Consider the following 24,700-nt stretch of genomic DNA (forward strand, 5'->3'; position numbering starts at 1 on the left):
ATCCAGATTTATATATATATATATATATATATATATATATATATATATATATATATATATATAAAGAGGTGACTCCAGATTTATATATATATAATGAGAGGTGACTCCAGATTTGGTAATCTTTCTCTCTCTCTCTCTCTCAAAGCATTCAACTAGTAAGAAAAAGTTGCTTGGCGTCCGCCTAACCAAATGCTGACCAAAGCCATTGTTGTTCGAAAATCTAGCCAGACATTGTCGCAGTAAACGGGGTTCCGTTCTCAATAATGATTACGAAGTGTTGCCTGACCGGTCGGATTCTCGTGATGAAACCTGAGCCGGGTAACATGATCGGAGCTGTTTACCGAAAAGAAAGTTAGGTACCTACTCGGCTGATTTTCGCCTAAGAGAAATTTTCTGTTATGCGTTTTAAGATCACCTCTTGAGAAGGGGCCAGGAGTAAAGGATTTGGTGCAATTTATATAGTATATGTCTATAAGTTATGTTTGCGTCAAGTGGAAAGATAGGTTTTTCTTTATCTTGAGAATAATGGGGTTACTCGCTGTTCATCTCACGAGCTGGATGCCATTAGTCATAACCTCTTGGCCAAAAGTCAGGCAGCTTGACATCCATATTCACTGGAGGAGCTAATTCTCTGCCTAACCAACTTCTCACAGCTTATCACTGCTCCATCGGTAACCAACGCGCTGTAAAATTAAAGCCCGCCACTCCCGTTCCCCTAATGCGGTAATCAGCTAAAATCTCTCTCTCTCTCTCTCTCTCTCTCTCTCTCTCTCTCTCTCTCATCTAACATAGGAAACTTGTCTAAATTATTCGCTTGCATTTTTTCCTTAGTATTTGCATTGGATAAAGTTTTGAGACTGGAACTTCATTTACCATTCTACTCTCTCTCTCTCTCTCTCTCTCTCTCTCTCTCTCTCTCTTATAGAAAAGCCTAAAATTTCTAAAATTTGTGAATTGCTCGTAATCACAGCGTTAGATATATTTACCGAACCCTATATTGTGTAAAAACTTTCGTATTTATTTCTCTATTTATATATTTTTATTTTTGTCTGTGCGTGTGTGTGATGAATGGTGTAAGCCTAAAACATCCCCTTTAAAACCAAAACTAAAGCTGTTGCCATTCCAATAGGAAAGTAAGTCTTCCTTTAGCCCCTCTTGCCCGACGTGTCAGTTTAAGTCGCCCATAAATAATGCTGGGCATCCGTCTGGTCGCGTGCCCCGTCATTGCCAGATGCCTACTTTCAAGCTGGCCGCACGTCGCTTACTGTGAAACTTGCTTATTTATTTAAACTAAATCGAAAATGTTCCACGTAATAAATGAAAAAAAAAAAACTTACTGTGGAAGACGATGCTGGAGAGACTAGGAATCCCTGACAGAGAGAACATCTTCCAATTACTCAGCACCGATCATTAAATTACAGATGTTAATGAGTGGGAGAAGCTTGAGGAAGCTCAGTCGATATTAGAGCTGGGAATGATTATATCAGGAGGCTGTGGTGGGGATAATTTGGGGTCTAGGGGTAAGGGGCATGGCAGGGAAGAAGGGTAAGTGAGGGTGAGGCAGTTCCCGTGGACCGCCGGAACATGTCCCCCAAAGGGTATGAATGGTTTCTAGGTGAGGGGGAGAAGGAGTCGGTTTTGGTCGTGGGTGGGGGCGGGGGGTGGCGAGGTAGGAGGCAGGGTAAATTTTCCGTCCTATCCCGGCCCCAAGGAATTGGTCGGAGGTTGTTGCTGTAGGGGGAGAGATGGGTGGTGGCCTGGGGGGTCAGAGGCTATAGGGTCTACTGAAATAATGAGTGGCCATCCAGGGTAACCATTCCGCGAGCACTGCTGCACCCAAGGATGTAGGGGAGGGGGGGTGGTTAACGGGAGGGAGTTGGTAGGAACGAGCAGCTGGGCAGTTGTATGGGGCTCGCAATATACGTCATTGTTCACGAAAGTTTTTTGGCGTCCAGTGTATTGATTGAGTCCGGAAAAGAAGGAAGCAGCCCTTCTTGTTTGTTTGGCTGAGGCTTCTCGGTAAATCTATTCTCTACTTCCCGATCCTCCCACCCACAGCATTGATCCCGGACCGGTCTCGATCCTGCCGTAATTGCTTGGTTTGTAATATTAGGCAGTACAAATAGTAGTATCTTGTATGAATTTACAAAGAATCGCTGTTATCAGTTTTGGGAATAACAGTAGTATTTAGTAATGTTATTACTATTTCACTGTGGTGGTGGTAGAAGAGTCAATTCTTTAAAAGAACTGCGCGATAGTACAATAAGATCTTACTAAACAAAAATGAATTTGAGATCGAGTAATTTCATGAGGCAGTTTTGTTTTCAGAAGAGAGACTCGGAATCCGGTAACATTGTAAGCATTCTTGGCTTATCGTTTTTTAACAGACGGATGAATGAATAACTGAATACTGCTCATGTCAACAATAAAGAATTGTTACTTTAACTGATACAAAGCTTTATTTGTACAAGAAAATGTGGTGGTTTTCATTGAATTCTCTATAATTTAGATTAGTTTTACTAAGATATATAATACAATGGGAATACAGCACACGTATTATGTTTGCTGCCTGTCGTTCGGTTTGTCTGAATTCCTGCAGAAGTGGAATGTTATTGCATTCTTCACTGATTAACACTAACGTGAGCTTAATTAGAAGTGTAAAGTAAAATGTGACATGAATCGGTATTGCGGAATAATAATAATAATAATAATAATAATAATAATAATAATAATTATCTTTGAAAACGACAGTTGCCTTGCCCATCCTCCTTGACATGAAGTTATCAAAAGAATAATAAACGCAAAGGCATCCGCGCTGACTAGTTCACTCCCTATGGTACATCCGTGTCTGTTGTGTGTTTCCGTTCTGTCTTCCTTTTGTCAAATACGTGTGTTCATTCTTCTTCCCTTTTGTGAGAACTCGATTAGCATACCTTTGTTTCGGCCAGATGAAAGAGAACGTGCGAACAAAGTGTCACACATCCTGCTGCGCCACTTCGGATGGAGACTACAGTAGATGTAGTGGCTTTTCCTTTAAGGTTTTTTCTTTCCTTTTTCTTCTATTATTCTTTCTTTGTTGTGTAACAACAGATATATCTTTTATTCCCTTTCTTCGGAAGTTCTTGCTCCACACTACTGCTTTATATATATATATATATATATATATATATATATATATATATATATATATATATATATATATATATATATATATATATATATATGAATAACTTGATCACGAAGTATGTAAAACGTGATGCTATGTATAAATAAAGGTAATGTGGCATTAACTTTATTCATTCATATATATATATATATATATATATATATATATATATATATATATATATATATATATATATATATGATAATTATCACATCGAATCGTGATTCATTTATATGTCATTCGAGCTACAAATGTCCTTTAATATCTAAATTCGCTCTACCTTGGAATTGATATATTTTCACATATGTACCGAAGGGGAATTTTTTAGTTGATAATAACTTTCGTCCCCACATGGGATCGAACCACCGTCCAAGTGGACGGGAACGAAATCAGGACGGTGATTTCGTTTCCCGTCCACTTGGACGGTGGTTCGATCCCATGTGGGGACGAAATTATATCAACTAAAAAATGTTACCGGATTCTGAGTCTCGCTTCTGAAAACAAAACTGCCTCATGAAATTACTAGATCTCAAATTCATTTTTTTTTTTAGTAAGATCATATTGTACTATCGCGCAGTTCTTTTAAAGAATTGACTCTTCTACCACTACCACACTGAAATAGTAATAACATTACTAAATACTACTGTTATTTCCAAAACTGATAACAGCGAAATCAGGACGGTGATTTCGTTCCCGTCCTCTTGGACGGTGGTTCGATCCCATGTGGTGACGAAATTATTATCAACTAAAAAATTCTCCTTCGGTACATATATGAAAATACATCAATTCCGAGGTTGAGCGAATTTAGATATTAAAGGACATTTGTAGCTCGAATGATATATATATATCATATATATATATATATATATATATATATATATATATATATATATATATATATATATATATATATATATGTATGTATGTATTATGATATATTACAGGGAATATGTAAAATCCAGGGATTTCACGAAATCCTTAGGGCATGGGTGAAATAACCAATTCACTTAGGAACATTTGATCCCGGAGGCTTGTACTAATCTGAGTGAAACAGTGATTCCATCTACATTGTTTCGCCGTGTTAGTACTTTTTTCTTCAAGTTTTTATTCAATAAATTATTTACAAAACATTACAACAAATCCAGAACTACATATATTTTCATCTAAAATACATTGCTTAGTACTAGTCCCTTGTGGGTCAAATGTGTTTTGCTGTGTTTAGCACTAGCCATTGGGGGATCAAATGCACTCAAGAGACATAAACAGTGCACAGGGTTCAAATGTTCCTTAATGAACTGGCAATTACACACACACACACACACACACACACACACATATATATATATATATATATATATATATATATATATATATATATATATATATATATATATATATATATATATATATATATGTAATATAATGTAATATAATATATAATATAATATACGTATTTATGTAAATAAATTCTTCTGTTAAAATAGGATATGTCTCAAGTAAAAGGCCCATTAAAACACTGGTTTAAAGATAAGGACTATATTTTGGTGAACTTACTTCCATCCATACCAAGTAGTGAAGGACAAAAAGTTACATTGGCAAAATATATAGTGGGAGATATGTCCTTAGGTGATGCCTGGTGTCACCGATAAGCTGATGTTGGTTCTGCTAATTGTCTTTTGCCTTAAGGGAGATATTGTCTATATGGTCAAAGTCCCAGGCTCCATTGGAAAGGTTGATCCTGTTATCTTGTTTTTATAAATATCAGTGAAGATTCCATCCTCTGACATTTGTATCGACAGCTGCTATTGTATAAAATTCACGATGAGTTCCAAATCATGGTATGGTTAGTATTATTCATATGATGGAAAATTGACAAGCGTTTATGTTGAGCTAATCTCTCCATATCCATAGTATGGCTTATCACAATCCCTACAGGATTGTGATAAGTCATCGTAGGAGTTTATGATATCCCCTATAGGAGATGTCATAAACTCCTACATCTTTACAAAGTGGTTTTGTTAGACATTAATTAATGATTTCCCCAGTGTATTTGGTGGATAAGTGAAGATGAAAGGGTTAGAGCCCTGATAATTTGTTTCCCAGATTTTCTTAACAAAGAACTTGAAGCAATCAGGAATCAGCTTATCTTGTTTAAATACCACAAGCACATAATAGAAAAAGCCATACATAAACAAAAGAGCCTTTTTCACAGACCCACATAAAACAAAGAAAAGGAAAAATACACAAAATCATAATCCCTCATGTGGACAATATATGAAAGATCACACAAACCTTGGGAACTCCAACCCTTTCATCGTCACTTATCCAAATACACTGGGGAAACCCTTAATTAACGTTCAGCAGTAACCAGTTTGTAAAGACGTAGTTTATAAGATCACCTGTAGGGATTGTGATAAGTCCTACCATGAATATAAAGGAAAATTTATCTTGGAGAGATTAACTCAACATAAACACTCAATTATTTATGGTCAAAATAGTTTGGCAATTTTCCATCATATAGATAACACTAACCATACCATAGATTAGAACTCATCATGAATTTTATACAAGAGCAGCTGTCGATACAAATGTCAGATATTGGAATCTTCACTGATAAAACAACAAGATAATATGATCAACCTTTCAAATGAAGCCAGAGTCACTGACCATAGAGACAATATCTTCTTTAAGGCAACGATGAAGCGGATTAAGACAATTAGCAGAACCAACGTCGACTTAGCGGTGACCTTAAGGGCATATCTCCCACTATATATTTTGCCAATGTAACTTCTTTTTCTCGTTCACTACTTGATAAGGGCAGAAGCCAGTGCACCGAAATATAGTCCTTAGCTTTAAACCAGTGTTTTAATGGGCCTTATATATTATATATATATATATAATAGATATATATAATTTAATTTAACTCATATAAGATTACCTCACACTTGTTTTAATGAACTTATTCTGATTATTTGCATGATTAATAAGTTTTAAAAGGGGTCACTGGTGCCTTTAGAAACCCAGTCATAATTCATCTTTGATGAAGGTTCAGGTGTCTGGCTGTTGTGAAGTAGCAATTTTTCGATTGGTAAGTGTAATGACCAGATGTTTAGGCGCTTCGTCACAATATATATATATATATATATATATATATATATTATATATATATATATACATATATATATATATATATTATATATAATGTATATATATATAATATATATATATATATATATATATTGTGACGAAGCGCCTAAACATCTGGTCATTACACTTACCAATCGAAAAATTGCTACTTCACAACAGCCAGACACCTGAACCTTCATCAAAGATGAATTATGACTGGGTTTCTAAAGGCACCAGTGACCCCTTTTAAAACTTATTAATCATGCAAATAATCAGAATAAGTTCATTAAAACAAGTGTGAGGTAATCTTATATGAGATTAAATTAATTAAAGGGTATCACTCCAGTAACAACTTTAAAAGTCTAAAGTATTTCAAATATTTCCCTGTTCTAACTCATTTCAAGAAATTTGAAGGAAAACAACACAATCTATCACTCGAAATCTACATAAAGCAAATCCCATCACTGTTAGTCAATAAATGAAACACTGCTATAAAAATTTAAAGTACATTTTTTTTAAATTCAAAATTTCTAGGTGAAATTCACAATCTCAGGGAAATTTATTATTACTTGAAAACAACACAAAGTTTAAGAAATTCTTGAATGAATCACTTAACAAAATTAAGTAGAAATTAATCTCTCCAGAAAATTAATTAACCAAGAAATTAAAACATTCAGTCATAATTCAAACTGTTAAGCAATAATTAAGAATGCAAAAATGCAAGTAAATGGAAAGCAATTCACAAGTGTTAAATTAAATAAAATATTTAATACTAAATCATTAAGAAACACCTAAGTTAATCAAACAAATTGTGAATGTGAAACCTTAAAACTCACAATGTATAATAACATTAAATTCACCACCAAAATGTGAAAAAACACTAAATGTAAAAGCACTAAGAAAATGGTAAAGAAACAGAAAATAAAAACAAAAAGTACTTCAAAAGAATTAAATACAGTACACAAAATTCAATTGCGAAAAAAATTAGATAATTAATTCCTTAAACACTAAAAAAAATGTTTAAGTACACTTAACTTGTAATAACACATTACCTGGTACCAGTTGAACCACTTACTAAGGCGCCGTTACGATTCACACTTTCGTAATGTCTGTTCAGGTCACATAAATGATCACTATGCTAGTAAGAAATTTAATCTAAATGTGGCCACGTAAGTACAAAATCTTTACGTTAATGTAAAGATCAAAAACTCCCTCAGTCGGGATGAAGAAAGAGGGAGAAAGAGAGATGTAAGCACACCCTTCTCACAAAAACCAGAATCAGAATGAATCTCTCTTCTATGGGAACTACTGATCAACAAGATGCAAAATGGATGACGTTAAAGCATTTTGGCGTCTAGGTTTTCTGCTAAAATCTTAATAAATTCCCTTTCAAACGAGAGGGAAAAAGAATGAGGTTATGATTATTAATAATTACTAACAGGACACACTCTCAGAACATAGAATTCTCTTAACATGATATATATGACTAAGTTATTAAATAACTATTGAAAGCAAATTGTAAGGTCACTTTCGCGATAATGACATCATGAAAATACTACACAGAATATTCTTGCCATGGAATCTTCTAAAAGCTTTTCTCCCTGGATAGTTAAACAGGGCTCATATGGGGGCCACCCACCTGTGCAAAAAAAAGAAAAAAAAAATGTAATAACTCGAGGAAAATCAATCTGTGTTAGGCAGGTTCCTGATGTGCATAGTGTTAGCTCTCAGTGTGCCTCAACCCAGAGCAGATATGCATTATTCGGTTGCCAACATTTGCCATTTTGGAATAATTTGAAGCATCACTGGTCCCCAGGTGGGTACCATATAACCTTTCTTGTTCATAATATGGGTTTTGATATACACTTACATCTGTTATGTACCTATATTTGTTATTTGTGGAACTTAGTGAAACTGACTGGTAACAGAGCCGGATGATGTAGTTTGTCAGCGATGTAGGTGGTGTATGCAGTGTTGCCACATTTTGCCATAAATATCTGAAAACTGGAATATGTTTGTTTTTTTATTTATTTATTTTTTTTTATTTCCAGTATGTCGAGCAAGGGCCTGAAAACCGACAATATTGTTAACATTTTGGATTAGCATAGTGAGGCCAGTGATCAGGAAACTGCAGACAACTCCATATACTAAAATAGTGGTGAAAGGCTCAGATCTGTCTAGTAGATTTGCTGGCAGAACCAAAAACTGGTGTTTCAAGGTATTATTCATATCTTGTGACAATGGGATCTTGGATGCACTTGTAATGTTAGGATATGAGAATGATGTGCTCTCTGATGTCTGCTTACAACTTGAATGCTTTGTTTGTATCCTGTATCGATCAAAAGTCTACACAAAAGTAAATGAGCTTCACTGATTCCTCTACTCAAATTGTGACGCTGAAGGAGAAAACCTGCCACCAACTTCAGGTTCACTGGAATTACATATTCGTCGTGCACACTACATAGCCATGATTTGGAGGAAAGCTAATGAAAATCATCCAAGCCTTCCAGCACCTACAGCATTTGGTTGGAAATTTGACACAGGCTCAAGTCACTTCTCTCCCATTTGATGCTTGAGTTCACCAGCTCCTGAGACAATACTGCACTTGATAAAGTGAGGATGCAAACATGGATGGCAAGGAAGGTGTAGTTGTCGAAAAAAACAATACCCCATGTACAGAAGCATGTGGATGTTGGGTTATCACTTGCAACAACAAAACAAGCCAACCAGGGATAAATGAGGAGTGCTAAGATTATTGATATCCATTGCATAAACATACTACGTGACTTTTTGCATTTGTGTGTTATACACTGAATATATACTGAACAATGCCTAATACAGTATCGCTATAGTTATGTGGATTTGTCATTTACCATATGATCATATTATTTGTTTAATCAAACATATCTTGTTTGTACATTTATTTCAAATATCATAGTATGGATTACGGTGTCAATTTTAGAGTAACAGTTACCATTGTAGATGCCATCTAGATATTAGACATGTAAATAATGCACTGAGCCTTAATTCGACGATTCTATTGGTTTCCTCGTGTCAGAAAACCTATATTTCGATACTTTGGTTTGTAATCATTTCTCTTGTATTAGCAAAGATATTGTATTATTTTGAAATGGGGGACATTTTTGATGCCATCTTGGATTTTAGACCCTTAGAATGTAAAGAAAAAAATGACACCATATTTTTTTGTATATTTTATATCATATCCAAACAGAATCAGGCAAGTTTTGGCTTTTACCAAAAATATACACAAATGTTTATTTCATGACAAATGAGCCTATACTAACACCACCTAATCCCAGTTCCAGATTTCCCCTAATAAAAATAATTCAAACCCTTTGACCCTATCACTAAACGTAGTTTGCATCACAAACAAAAATTACCGCCACAAACAAATCAGTAGCAATCCATGTATAACCCCTTAAATTTCTCACAATGGAAAGTCATCATTGAAAATGTCACAAAGAAGAAAACCCTATGAGTATCCAACTCTAAATGAAAACATCAACAATAGTCTCATCTATCACTCACATTGTCAGCACCAGACGATCTGTTTATACAAAGAGTCTGCAAACAGCTACATTCCCTTGGCTGGCTAAGCTCATAAACCCCAAAGTCACAATTAACTTCAATATAAATCTTTACCAAAACAACAAAACTTTATTAATCCTCAAAAGAAAATCATTGCTAACCTTTAATCAGCACTAGTACCAAAAATGTCAATATTCATTATATAACAACTAATATAAAACACCCTGCCTCAGGCTAAACACACTAAACCACCAAAATATAATGCCAAAAAAACCACCTCCGTGGGACACACCTCAGAAAGCCAATAGCCACAAAACATCAACCATAAACCACCTAAATAATGCTGGTGAATATAACACCCCATTGGCTCATAAAACCCAAGAAAACACCTAGAGACAACGCCACCAAATAATCAACACCACTGAAGATCAAAATCACCAAAAATCAACACCACCAAAACTCAACATCACCAAATATCAACACTGCCAGCAATCAACATCACCAGAAATCAACATCACCAAAAATCAACGTAACCAGAAATAAACATCACCAAAAATCACCACCACAAAAATCAACACCGGCAAAAATCACCATTACCGAGAATCAACACCACCAAAGAGCAACATCACCAGTGGTCAACTAGTGCCACAACATTTATCCTCATCCAACAATAACACCATAGTATTACTCATATCACCAAAGGATATCATTATCTCCAAAAAATTCCCCAAATATCTCTCACTCCAAAGTATTTCCCCATATTATTTCCCCCCAAAATTATTCCATTATTACACCAGTTACCCCAGATGTTTACGCAGAATCGCCGAGGTTATGCACAATGAAAAAAATAGTAAAAGAAGAACAAGAAAAAAAAATAGTGTTGAATAAGACTGATTAACTAAAACATGAAACTTCCACAGGTCTCTGTATTTCACATTTCATCATCCATTTGTGAAACATGAAAAAAAAATGCATAACAGTGCAATGTCCCCTTTATATCATTTTCCCATCTTCTTGATCTTTGATATATGCATTAATTTAGACAGACCTGTCTTTTCATCCATGACTAAAAACCTGTTTCCTCTCTTTTCTTCAATAATCCTAAAAGGACCCTCAAATTTTGGACTTAACTTATAATTTTATTCATTTCTCACATTAACCTTCAAGAACACATTATCCCCAACAGCAACTTTCACATCCTCTTTAACATTGCTTTGCTCCACCATTTGTTGTGTCTTCGACTCGAGATTGAGGCTGAGACAAACATGTCTCCCTTTTGCCGTAGAGATTAATGACTTAATTGTGTCCTCCCCACGAGAAGGTATAGGCAACAAATCAAAGCATTATTTGGCAACCAAATAATGCTTAAAATGTAGACATTTTAATAGAATCACTGACCATAGTATTAATGCGATGCCTAACTGTATCTATATATCTATCCCAATTCCTATCGTTGCCACTAATAGTTTTCCGGAGAGTCTCGAGCACTTTCCTGTTTGCTCGTTCACATAACCTATTAGCTTCCAGTCTGTATGGAAGGATTGTTACTTCCTGTATCCCCATAACTTCTACTAGACCCTGTGAGGTCCTATTTACAAATTCCCTACAATTATCAGTCAACAAATCCTGGAGTACCCCGTATCTACACATAAAACCAGTGAAAAAGGCCACAGCCACTTTTGCTGTTTTATGTTTTAGTGTGAATATTACGTAACGTAGTTTTGTGTTTTTCTTTTTTTATTTTCAAGTTTAAATCAGCCGTATTTCCATTAAGTTTCTTTTGCTTAACCAGCATATGCTGGTTAGTTAATGTAAGAGTTTTTGTATTGTTGAGCGCCTCCTCCTCCCTTGTTTATATCTGTGAACTATAATTCTAACTATTGTTTTGTAATTTATTTTTGAGCTATGGTGGATGGTTCATAGGTGTACTGTGAACGTTGATGGTCTACCCGAGTAAGTTCGGCCTTTTGGAACACTCCGTGTCAGACCATCCCCTTGAGCAGCTTATGCTTTTGGATTATTAGAGGACGACCCTTTGGCAGTGTATGTTGAAAACGACGCTGTTGGATTCTTTTCTCACGACAGTCGGTAGGTGCCTTAGTCACCTGCGACTCTGGTACTGTCGGATCACAGCTCTTGTGCCCTGATGCTTCATTCATGTTTGACCTTAGTGTCTGCTTTACGGAGTTCTGTAGAAGTGTATACCACATGCGACTTCTCTTATTGCCCCTTAATCCCGTCGGAGGAGCTTACGGAAAATTGGTACCGTCGCTTGGTCCCGGTACAGATTTTGGATTCACCTGCCACTTCTGCCTTCATCCTACTGCTGTTCTTCGGGGATGTGTGTGAGCACTGGCTCATGAGGAGAAACGTAGGGAGGCAATCACCAGGTAAGATAGTATAGCTGTTGTATGTCCTTCGAGGAGCCTTGTGCCTCTGTTGTTCTGGCAATCGTGTCCATCCCTTTGGTAGGAGTTTGGTGTTTCCTATGGACTCCTACTTCAACCTGACTTCAGTTATTCATCCATGACGTAAGGATTAGATACTGTCAGTCTATGTATTATAAATTTACATTGTGATAGTTCTCACTTATGTGTGTATCATATGTTTATTGTTGTTACTGTTATATTTTAAAGTATTTGTGGATAGTATTCCATATCTTTAGTTGCGTATGGCTAGGTAGATAAGTTTAAAGTTTCCTTGTTTTGATAACTTTCACCTCCTTAAACCTTTTGTTATTTAGTATAGTTTTGGCCAGCATATGTTTGGATCCACCTTGATTTATGGAATATTTTTTCTCCTCCTCTGAATTTCTATTAGAGTTTAGTTATTTTGCTTTAGGGTGACCTGTGGCTCGTCGAGGACCTAATATTTTGTCCTTGTGTTTTTCCTTGGGTTGTATAAAAAAACTTCTTTGGTGATAAATGTGTGGTACGAGTTGTTTACTGTATGAGTATTCAGCCTTAGCTTAGTTTGTGGTAGACCTGAACTTTATTAGGACTTTGGTAGTTAAGCATTTCCTAGCCTTTGTAGACTCTTCCAGTTGGATTATAGGAGTTTTTTAGCAGTATGCTCATAGAATTGTGGGCGAAGTCTAATCTGTAGTTCATGGTTGCTTGTTATGGTGAGTTTAATTTATGCGACTATGATTTTTTTGGGGGGGTTATCCTACATATTATGTTATTATTTTGCTGAGTCCAGAGATTTGGAAGTTATTTTGTCCTGATTTTTGTACATGAGTGTTGAAAATTGGAAATATCTTTAAGTTAACTCCTTTTCAGCATTTTTGCTTAGGTTTAAAAAAAATGTATTCCATGTGAATATTTTTTTGTTTTGGGGAGGAAGGTATGTTAATGTAGATTTTTTTTCTTTTTTTTATTTATAGAGTTTAAATCAGCCTTGTTTCCTTTAAGTTTCTTTTGTTAAGCAGCTTTATGCTGTTAGTTAATGTGATTGTTTTTGTGTTGTTGAGCACCTCCTTCTCCCTTGTTTTTATCTGTGAACTATCCTTCTAACGATTGCTTTGTGATTTATTTTTGAGCTACGGTGGATGGTTCGTAGGTGTACTGTGAACATAACTGGTCTTATGGAGGAGTTATGTAGTTCCATTTGACAACGTCTGTGTGTGTGTGAGAGAGAGAGAGAAAGAGAGAGAGAGAGAAGGAGAGAGGCAGAGAGAGAAGACGATGGGAGAGAGAGAGTTGAGAACGAGAGAGAGAGAGAAGAGGAGAGAGAGAGAGGGGGGGGGGGGGGTAATTGGTGGTTGGATGGTTAACAACTGAACTGGCTGTTGGTGGGCTCTGGGTTGTCTGCTGGTGCTGTTGGAGTTTAGAGTTCTGTGTTTTAAGTCAGTCTTTAGTCAGAAGCTGTGATAGTCAGTAGTGTTGGAGCAGTCTATTGAAGGCATTGGAAGTCAGATAAGTTGTGTGTTTTTTATTTGTTGTTGGTTGTTAATCAAGTTGATGTTATTTGTATTGGAGTTGTTGTGCCTGTGCTGTTGGATTTGTTGTGCTTGTGAGTTTTTGTTGAGTCGTTTGTGAGTTGTTATTGTTGAGGGTTGTTGTTGTTGGGGAGCTGTTGTAGTTTCTTGGTGTGGTTGTGAGTTGTTGAAAGTTGTTATTGGTGAGCTGGTGTGATTCCCTTGGTGTTGTTAGTGGGTGTGTGTGTTGCCTTTTTGTGTTGTTTTTGTGTTGGTGATTGTTTGTGCAGTGGTCTTTTGTTGTGGTTATATTCCTTGTTTGTTGTTAGGTTGTGTTGTTGAGTTGAGGGGTTGTGGTCCTTGGGTGATGTGTTGTTGTGGGTTGTGGTTTTTGGGTGTGGTCTTTGTTGTTGTTGTTATCTCCGTGACCTCGACAGGCGGGCAGCACAGCATAGCCCAGAGTATCTGGAGTTGGGTAAGAACATGTGTTTGAGCGCTGGTTCATGAGGAGAAACGTAGAGAGGCAATCGCCAGGTAAGACAGTATATCCTTTTAAGAGCCTTGTGCCTCTGTTGTCCTGGCAAGCATGTTCATCCCTTTGGTAGGAGTGGAACCATTCTGAGATGGCTCTGCACGAGCCATGAAAGAGTTATGATCCTTGTACGAGTAACGAATCGGTAGCCTCATCGCACATGATGGAGATAATTCATTCTGTGCAGTAGATCACTGTAACCGTTTTTGTTGCAGTCACATGGTATAGGCTAGGGAATTCGGTAAAGTCATAATGTTGAGGTGTTTTGTCATTAGCAGGTTCTAATTCATACTTCATAATGCCTACATTCTTTATGATGAAAATCCTACTATCACACATGTATCTGTCATGAACTAATACACACCCTGCCTCATAGTCAATTGCTGAGGATTGGAATTTCCCTCCTAGAATATACATAGTCTCTATCTCATCCCATGTAACTACTGAACCCTCAAAAGTACTAGGAAAAGGTCTAATGATATAGCTAAGAAAAGGCTTTTTATCACTAACAGGTGCTTCAACAATTAATGCTTTATCAGGCAAATATTCCTTCAGAACCCTATGATACCAATACAACTGATCCCCAGTAAATATTATGTTTGAACCCCATTCATATGTTACGTTCTTCAAAGTAGATTCCAAAACACCCAAAGGTAACACATCCCCAGAAATACGCCCATGTGAAGCTGCTATTACTGCCTGAACCTGATTTCTAATCTCTGCTAATAAAGACTTTGTTTCTTTCTCAATAGTGACAAGTGTAGTTTGTACATACCATAAAACAAAACAACAGTAGTCCCATTTAGGTCACCCTTGTGATAGCAAAACGACCCATTTTCTCCAAAACACCAGCAGAAACCTATCTAACTAACCCCCTTAACTCCAGAAATCACCATTAACTCCCAAAATATCTCCATTAACTCCACATATCACCACTAGTAAAAGAAAATCCAACCATATTATATAACCCCCAAAATAGAGGAACTAGCAAGAAGACTAAATTCACCAATACAACTCTTAACACCTCCAAAGGTGTTTTCCCATAACCTCCACCAGACACTCTAAAGTCTTATTCACAAATTCCCTACCATTGTCCATGATAAGTACCTCAGGCACCCGTAACGACAGACAAGCCTATTGAAAAATACAATAGCAGCTTCTACTATTTTATGCTTTAGTTCATCTACCACCACTAACAAATACCTATAACCATACCCAGATTTACAGAAATTCCCCAAAATATCCATGTGTATCCACTGAAAAGGTAAGCTGAAAACCATAAGTCTGAGATATTGGTAATTCTAAGTCCGCATTCCGCGGTACAGTAGACTATGGCAGTTAACGTTTCCCTATGTTATTTTACCTGCTGAACAAGAATTTAAAGTAATATTCATTTGGTCAACTGTAATTAAACCGTAATTTACCTTTGAAGACAACATGAAGGTACAAAGGGTGCGAAGTACCAACGTACAGAGTTCAAAGGTAAATAACAGATTAGTCACAGTCGACCGGCAAAATATTACCTTGAACTCTTGTAAAGTAAGCAAAATAACATAGGAAAACATCAACTACCATAGTCATCTTCGACTGAACAATCTTCGAAGTTTTGGTTTGGGGCCAAGAAACGTAAAGAAACCGCCATATTTGAAATCTAGTAGGGGGTGTGGGATACGTAACCAACAGGGAGCCTTATGCCCAGTAAAGGGGGGTGGACGAGGTGGGGTACTGGGAGAGGAAGGCACAGGTACAAGTTGGTAAAGCCACGCTGGCATATGATGTGAAATAACAATTACCAATAAAAATCACCAACATCAAAAGCACTAAACCTTAGGAACACCAAAACAATTGATATAACTAAATAATGTACATAAAGATTAGGAACCTTACCTTAAATGTTACATAAACACCTTCCTTTGTAGGTCAAGTCTACACTCGTTGACACAATGACGGCAAAAGGCCTGTTTTCTCAAAAGGCTGTGATCTTGACAGTACATTACCAACTTTTCATACTGCCCCAAGTAATGGACTGAAAAGTCCTTATAACTAAGGAAACAGTTAACACAAGTACAGGGTGGAGTAGAGTTGAGTTGGTAATGCACCTGGAGGAGCAGGAGGTGCCAGGGAATGATTCGGCCATTGTGGTCGGTTGATGACTGAAATGAAATGCACAGGCCAGCAAGTATTTTCAGGAGGAAGTTGCAGAGGGGGGAAGGGGGTAGCGTGAAACAGGGTAGGGAGGATGTGGTGGGAGTAAATGTTTACGTTTGTGAAAAAAACACACGAATACGTGTATATATTACAGTAGTGCCTCAGGTTACGAAATTAATCCATTCCGAACCAGCCTTCGTAACCTGGTTTTTTCGTATCTAGAACTACATTTTACATGTAAATTGCCTAATTCATTCCAAGCCCTACAAAAACACCACAGTAAATTTTATAATACAGTTAAATTGACCAAAAAACAATGAAATAAAACAATGTGGACCATTCAATACTTAACATAAACATGCCTGTACCTGTAAATAAAGTGTATTAGTGTACAGGGTACAAGAAATACTGTATGTACATGTATGTTCATATGTAGTAAAATGTGGAACCTTACCTTTCGAGTGAGGCGATGTCCGAAAGTGACGACAGAGGAGGACAAATGGCAAAAAACATGAACACTTAACTTTACGAAACACATTAAAAAATGGCAGAAAACATTAACACTAAAATTTACGAAACACATTAACAAATGGCAGAAAACATTAACACTTCTTGATTACCTCCATCTTTGTTCTCCATTGAAAGCATCCTCTTCTATCCGCAATATTCTTGGGACCCATGGCTAATAACATAAGTAATTAAGTTCACACACAACAGAATAAAGTAACTTACAGTGCAACGAAAGCGAAATCACTAACACGAATTTACGTTAACAAACGAAATATTTGTGAATGAACAAATTCCAGGTGTTTACGATAACGCTGCTGCAAAAAATGGTCAAGGAACACCTTTACATAGAGGCATGATGCTGACCATTAGGAGAGCAGGATCTTACGGGGGTGACTAGCATCAGGAACCAATGGGAGAGCGGGAGAATGGTGGTGAGTCTACTGAGTTACCGGCGCGCTAGTTTTAAAATTGTTCTCGGCGGCCCAGGCGGATCTTGGACTTTACCCTTTTGCAACCTGAATTATTTTCATACACAAAAGCAAAAAAATCTTCGTCTTTGCTTTTGTAACCTGAATCTTTCGTAGGTAGGGACTTTCGTATGTAGAGGTTCCACTGTAAATATATACACAGTTTTACACATCTGGTACTTAAATATAAATGATCAAGTACAAGTCAAGAGGCCATTTTAGTGAATAATGAATGAAATATTATCAAGTTTCAAGGGTCAGACTGGCCAGTTCAGGGGGTAATTGAACTTAACAAGAAATGTTGAGAACAATTGTAAAAATTGTGTAACCTGACTGGTGGTGCTCTGGCCCCCATACCCTCCCTTAAAGAAAGACAAAGTTAAAGCAAGAGTAACATATAGGTTAGGATACTAACCTAACCTAACCTAGTAGAACGTGTTACCTGACCAGGGGGGCAGTACCCCCTTAAGGAAGGCAATCTTAGAAGTGTAACATATAGGTTAGGATACTAACCTAACCAACCTAACCTAACCTAACCTAACCTAGTAGAACATGTTAGCTGACCAGGGGGGCGGAGCCCCTCCGTACCCCCCCTTAAGGAAGGTTACCTGACCAGGTGGGGGGGACTCTGCCCCCCATACATAAAAACAGTCTTAGGAGTGTAACATATAGGTTAGGATTCTTACCTAACCTAGTAGAATGTATTATCAAGACCAGGGTTTTTTTTTTTTTGGGTTTTTTTTTTTTTTTTTGGGGGGGGAGGCGTCCGGTAACCCCCTTCAGAAAAATAAGTGTTTCACTCCACCCAAAAGCCCGCATTCCCATCGGTGACCCCTTACCGTAGGATAGAGTTGAACAGCATAATTCTCCCAAGTGTTTTACCCCACCCAGAACCCCGCATTCCCATCGGTCCCCCTTACCGTAGGATAGAGTTCAAAGGTAAATTACAGGTTAATTACAGCCGCCCGAAAAAATATTACTTTAAATTCTTGTTCAGGAGGTAAAAGTGTAGTAGAACATGGGGGTTGGGGCTCTGCCCCCCATACATAAAAACAGTCTTAGGAGTGTAACATATAGGTTAGGATTCTTAACTAACCTAGTAGAATGTATTAACAAGACCAGGGGTTTTTGGGGGGGCCGTCCCGTAACCCCCTTCAGAAAGATAATATAATATGAAAGTAAATATAATAATAAGTAAAATGTTATCCAAGAAATTGTTATGGATCAGAAAAGCATGTAAAGGTGAATATAGAAAAAAGAAGGGAGAAAAAATGCATGTGTAATTTGGAATGTCTAAAATGTAAAAATATAATACCATCAATTTTCACGTCATTGACAGAAAGGTCTTGAAACGTCCTAAAACCTCCTTCTAGTCCCACCCCTCAGGAGACTTTCAGGGGCCTGCCCTCAATTGTAAGGTAATATTTAAGATATACAGGGCAACATTATGAAGTGAGAACAAGTCAGTGCACATATTAAACAATACTGTGATAAACGAAACAGAAATAAAAGTTTGAAATAATATTACACGATTACAAAAATGAGGAAAAGGAATATTTGTAACAATGCATGAATCCCCCCAAACCTCCTATCACATTGTAGGGTTACTAATGCATCACGATTGGTTAAATACATGTACCCTCCCACAAAACCCCCGTCATTTATCTCCTTAGGAAGTTTATGTCTGAAACAAAAGCTGCCTTATATTATGGCGCATGCGCAGTAGGATTGGCGCATACGTATAGGCAAAGACAATACACGAAAGATGGGAAGCTCAAGCCACAGACGCATCGGCCGCATACAATTTAGTACCTGGCATGAAATGAAGATGGCGGTACAATTGCACCTGCTTACATCGTCTGTTTGTTTACAAAGACAATCCATTGTCTGGATCTTGTGGGAGCATTCATATGGGAGAGCATAAGTAGGTTAGTTGAGTTAGTGTTTTACTTTAATTTCAATTAAGTTCACTAACCTTTTAATCTATGCTTGAATTTTCCTATATGTATGGATAAAAGCATTCAAAATAAAAAAAAATTACATGCAAACCAGCATATCTGCTCCCACAAGATCCATTCTTACCGTTTCATCTATGTTTCTGCATTATATGCTCATAATTGTTCAATTTTTAAAATGAAATCTTGTAATTGGTACCAACATCCCACATAGTATTTCAAAGTAGATTTACCATTTGGCAGCAAATGTACGCAGTAATACAGTAGTAATAAATTGGCAAAACAAGTTGTGAAAACCTATGATATTTGCTTGTACTGTACATGATGCAAAAAGAAACATGGTTCAAGTCAATTAGAATAATTGTTTCAAATTTTTTTAGGAATGCGCATGCTTCTTGCAGAAATGGCATTTTACTAGAAAATACCAGGCAGAAGTGTTGGTTACATTACCTTCATAAAAGGGTGCCAATTGAATATGCATTTTTGAGAACTCCCACAATTGGGCTATGAGATTTTAATAAAATGTTATGAATAGGTTCTGACTTGATCAAGAGCTTAATAAATAATCATAAAATATAATAAACTGTATTCATATATATTGTTTTATGTACAGTATATAATATTTTAGGAATAAGTACCTAAATATCAGATATATAATTATTAAGAAATATTGTATATTGTAACTTCCCTTAGACATGGATTTCAACTTCCCTCAAATGACAAATGATGAATTGCCACCCTGCTTCATAATATCTATGTCTATGTATTTGCAGATGCCTACAGTGGATTAGAGTTGTCAATATTAAATGTCTTCTTGATAAAAGTACAAAATATGTAAACAACTGTTGTAGTGTATGCAGTCTTCACTTTTCCTGCAAGAACTATGTGACTCCGGATTCCTCAAGACTCAATAAAAATGTATGTCCAGATCAAAATCTTGCAGGTGTGGATGAATATGTTATTGCTATAATATAAAGATGTTGTTATATACTGTAATTTGTTTTATAATACATTTTATAGTACAGTATTATGCACTGAAAATGTTAGTTATACTAGTAACTCTTTCCCACTTTCACAGGTAATCCAAATGATACATCTGCTGCACCAGCAATAACATACAACTCTGAGTGCAGTACTGCAACATTTGAAAGCATTTTTGAAAAATCTGGCACAGGTACAGTTCAGTGCACATTTCCATTTTTACTTCATTAATATTGCTTTTAAAGGAGTAAAATGTCAGTAGATTATAAAAACCTTCAAGTGTTATGCTGTAATTTGATTAGCATATACAGTATTACTAGTGCCTGTTCTAAGTGAAAGTGTTTCATGGGATTTTGTTTAATAATTACAGAAGCCCAAAAAAAGGAAAATAATTACTGTATACTATATTGGTGAAATAATAAGATAATATGAGAATAAGTTTGTTTCATTCTAACTGCCCTCTCAATTTTAGATAAAGATACTTAGCAATTAACGTTAACTGCCCTCTCAATTTTAGATAAAGATACTTAGCAGTTAATGTTACATTAACTGAAGGATTTTATTTAATGATTCAGAAATGCCTATTATATAAGTCATAAGCTATGATAGAGCCATATAATCATGTTAACAAGCAATACTAATCGATTTAGCATTCAATAATTTATAAAGAGAAGTTTATTGCAGCATAAGAATAAATTTTAACATTTAAAAAAGCCGCGCTATGCCATAGCCGAGTTTTAGTTGAGGGCATGATCAATAGATGGCGCGCATTCTGACGGGTTGGATGATGTTTTTTTTAATGGTATTAATAGTCAGTTTCCCATCTTTCGTGTATTGTCTTTGGTATAGGGTTCGGCGCAAAGACAATACACGAAAGATGGGAAACTGACTATTAATACCATTAAAAAAAACATCATCCAACCCATCAGAATGCGCGCCATCTATTGATCATGCCCTCAACTAAAACTCGGCTATGGCATAGCGCGGCTTTTTTAAATGTTAAAATTTATTCTTATGCTGCAATAAACTTCTCTTTATAAATTATTGAATGCTAAATCGATTAGTATTGCTTGTTAACATGATTATATGGCTCTATCATAGCTTATGACTTATATAATAGGCATTTCTGAATCATTAAATAAAATCCTTCAGTTAATGTAACATTAATTGCTAAGTATCTTTATCTAAAATTGAGAGGGCAGTTAACATTAATTGCTAAGTATCTTTATCTAAAATTGAGAGGGCAGTTAGAATGAAACAAATTTATTCTCATATTATCTTATTATTTCACCAATATAGTATACAGTAATTATTTTCCTTTTTTTGGGCTTCTGTAATTATTAAACAAAATCCCATGAAACACTTTCACTTAGAACAGGCACTAGTAATACTGTATATGCTAATCAAATTACAGCATAACACTTGAAGGTTTTTATAATCTACTGACATTTTACTCCTTTAAAAGCAATATTAATGAAGTAAAAATGGAAATGTGCACTGAACTGTACCTGTGCCAGATTTTTCAAAAATGCTTTCAAATGTTGCAGTACTGCACTCAGAGTTGTATGTTATTGCTGGTGCAGCAGATGTATCATTTGGATTACCTGTGAAAGTGGGAAAGAGTTACTAGTATAACTAACATTTTCAGTGCATAATACTGTACTATAAAATGTATTATAAAACAAATTACAGTATATAACAACATCTTTATATTATAGCAATAACATATTCATCCACACCTGCAAGATTTTGATCTGGACATACATTTTTATTGAGTCTTGAGGAATCCGGAGTCACATAGTTCTTGCAGGAAAAGTGAAGACTGCATACACTACAACAGTTGTTTACATATTTTGTACTTTTATCAAGAAGACATTTAATATTGACAACTCTAATCCACTGTAGGCATCTGCAAATACATAGACATAGATATTATGAAGCAGGGTGGCAATTCATCATTTGTCATTTGAGGGAAGTTGAAATCCATGTCTAAGGGAAGTTACAATATACAATATTTCTTAATAATTATATATCTGATATTTAGGTACTTATTCCTAAAATATTATATACTGTACATAAAACAATATATATGAATACAGTTTATTATATTTTATGATTATTTATTAAGCTCTTGATCAAGTCAGAACCTATTTATAACAATTTATTAAAATCTCATAGCCCAATTGTGGGAATTCTCAAAAATGCATATTCAATTGGCACCCTTTTATGAAGGTAATGTAACCAACACTTCTGCCTGGTATTTTCTAGTAAAATGCCATTTCTGCAAGAAGCATGCACATTCCTAAAAAAATTTGAAACTATTATTCTAATTGACTTGAACCATGTTTCTTTTTGCATCATGTACAGTACAAGCAAATATCATAGGTTTTCACAACTTGTTTTGCCAATTTATTACTACTGTATTACTGCGTACATTTGCTGCCAAATGGTAAATTTACTTTGGAATACTATGTGGGGTGTTGGTACCAATTACAAGATTTCATTTTAAAAATTGAACAATTATGAGCATATGATGCAGAAACATAAATGAAACGGTAAGAATGGATCTTGTGGGAGCAGATATGCTGGTTTGCATGTAATTTATTTTATTTTGAATGCTTTTATCCATACATATAGGAAAATTCAATCATAGATTAAAAGGTTAGTGAACTTGAAATTAAAGTAAAACACTCTAACTTAACTAAACTAACCTACTTATGCTCTCCCATATGAATGCTCCCACAAGATCCATCCTTCCTGATGAAACATCTTTGGTTTGCTAAATAGTTGCTTATTAATGAAAAATTAAGGTAAACATTTATAACTACGGTAGATCTAGTGTACCTATCCGCGGCGGCCCAGAGTATGGCAGTTGCAGTTTTTCTATGCAGTTTTACCTCCTGAGCAAGAATTTGAAGTAATATTTATTCGGACGACTCTAATTTACCTTTGAACTCTATCCTACGGTAAAGGGGATTCCCATTGGGAACCGGGGTTTTGGGTGGGGACAAAACCCCAACTCTATCCTACGGTAAGGGGGACCCCCAGTGGGAACCGGGGTTTTTGGGTGGGGAGAAACCACTTGGGGGGAGATTTGCCGTGTTATTGTGGTATTTCCCGACATTTATCACTTTTAAAACACACGAAATACAGCGGAAATAAGAAATAACAAAACTAGCTATAGTGGAGCCGTTCCACATCCATATTTGTCTACTACCACTACTACCACAACAATGAATCCTACTACGCATGCGCTAATGCTACTGCGCATGCGCTAACTGTAAGGGAGCTTTTGGCTTAAACTCTGACTTCTTAGTGAGGAAAGAAATGGGGGGGGTTTACGGGAGGGATATATGTATTTAGCCAAACACGTTACAGTATGACCCCTACATTGCTACCGGACTGAGTGAAGGATTGGGTGGTAACAGGGTTCCCAGATTTGGCAGTTTCTCGCCAAATTTGGCTTTTTTTCCTAATTTGGTGGGTAAAAATTCACTTTGGCTGGTTAGTGGTATTTTGGCTGGTTTTCAAACACTTTCTATTTGAGCTAAACACTGATCCCACGTTTGAGGAATCTCTCCCCAGATTGGGAATTTTTGAAGGTTTTCAGGAAAATCTGGGGAATTTGAATAGGTTTTCAGTAAATAAAAACTTGGTAACATTTAAGCAAAATATGTAGATGGAATTAAAATAACATTTCACACACACACCAGATGACCACAAAACAGGCTGCCGGATTCTCAGGGAACGAGCCTCAGTTTCAAAATTTCAATTCATTCTCGTTTTTTTTTTCCTGCATTCTTATATAGTTATATATCTAACTAAAACTATGATGCCGCTATACAAGCATATATATGATAAAAAATATGCATTTATAAAGATAGATATAACGCACATATATTTGCCGGTTATTTGGGTTGGTTTGGATTACCATTTGGCGGGATTTTGGCTGGTTTCATGGTAGACTTTGGCTGGTTGGTAGTGGTGTCATCTGGGAACCTGGCTGGTAACCATACATTGAGTTACATAAAGCATTTACCTATTTTGTTTATTAAACATGTTATGAATTCTAGTGTTTATTCCTTTTCATTTTTCCATAGATTTGTATAATAACTGTTTTGAAATATCCCCACCTAATCATTTCACCATATGTAACTTGAAAAATATTATGTATAATTGAGGACAGACACCTAAAAATGCCTACGTGTGATATAGCAACTATCAGTTTTAGGACGTTTCGATACCTACCTACCTACCTGTTACGTGAAATTGCACATTGCGTTGCATATTACATACACACTCCCTATATCATTTATACACAAGTCAATCCTCCCCTTTTCCCAGTAT

This window comes from Macrobrachium nipponense, chromosome 39, assembly GCF_015104395.2.
Source record: "Macrobrachium nipponense isolate FS-2020 chromosome 39, ASM1510439v2, whole genome shotgun sequence".
NCBI classification, from domain to species: Eukaryota; Metazoa; Arthropoda; class Malacostraca; order Decapoda; family Palaemonidae; genus Macrobrachium; species Macrobrachium nipponense.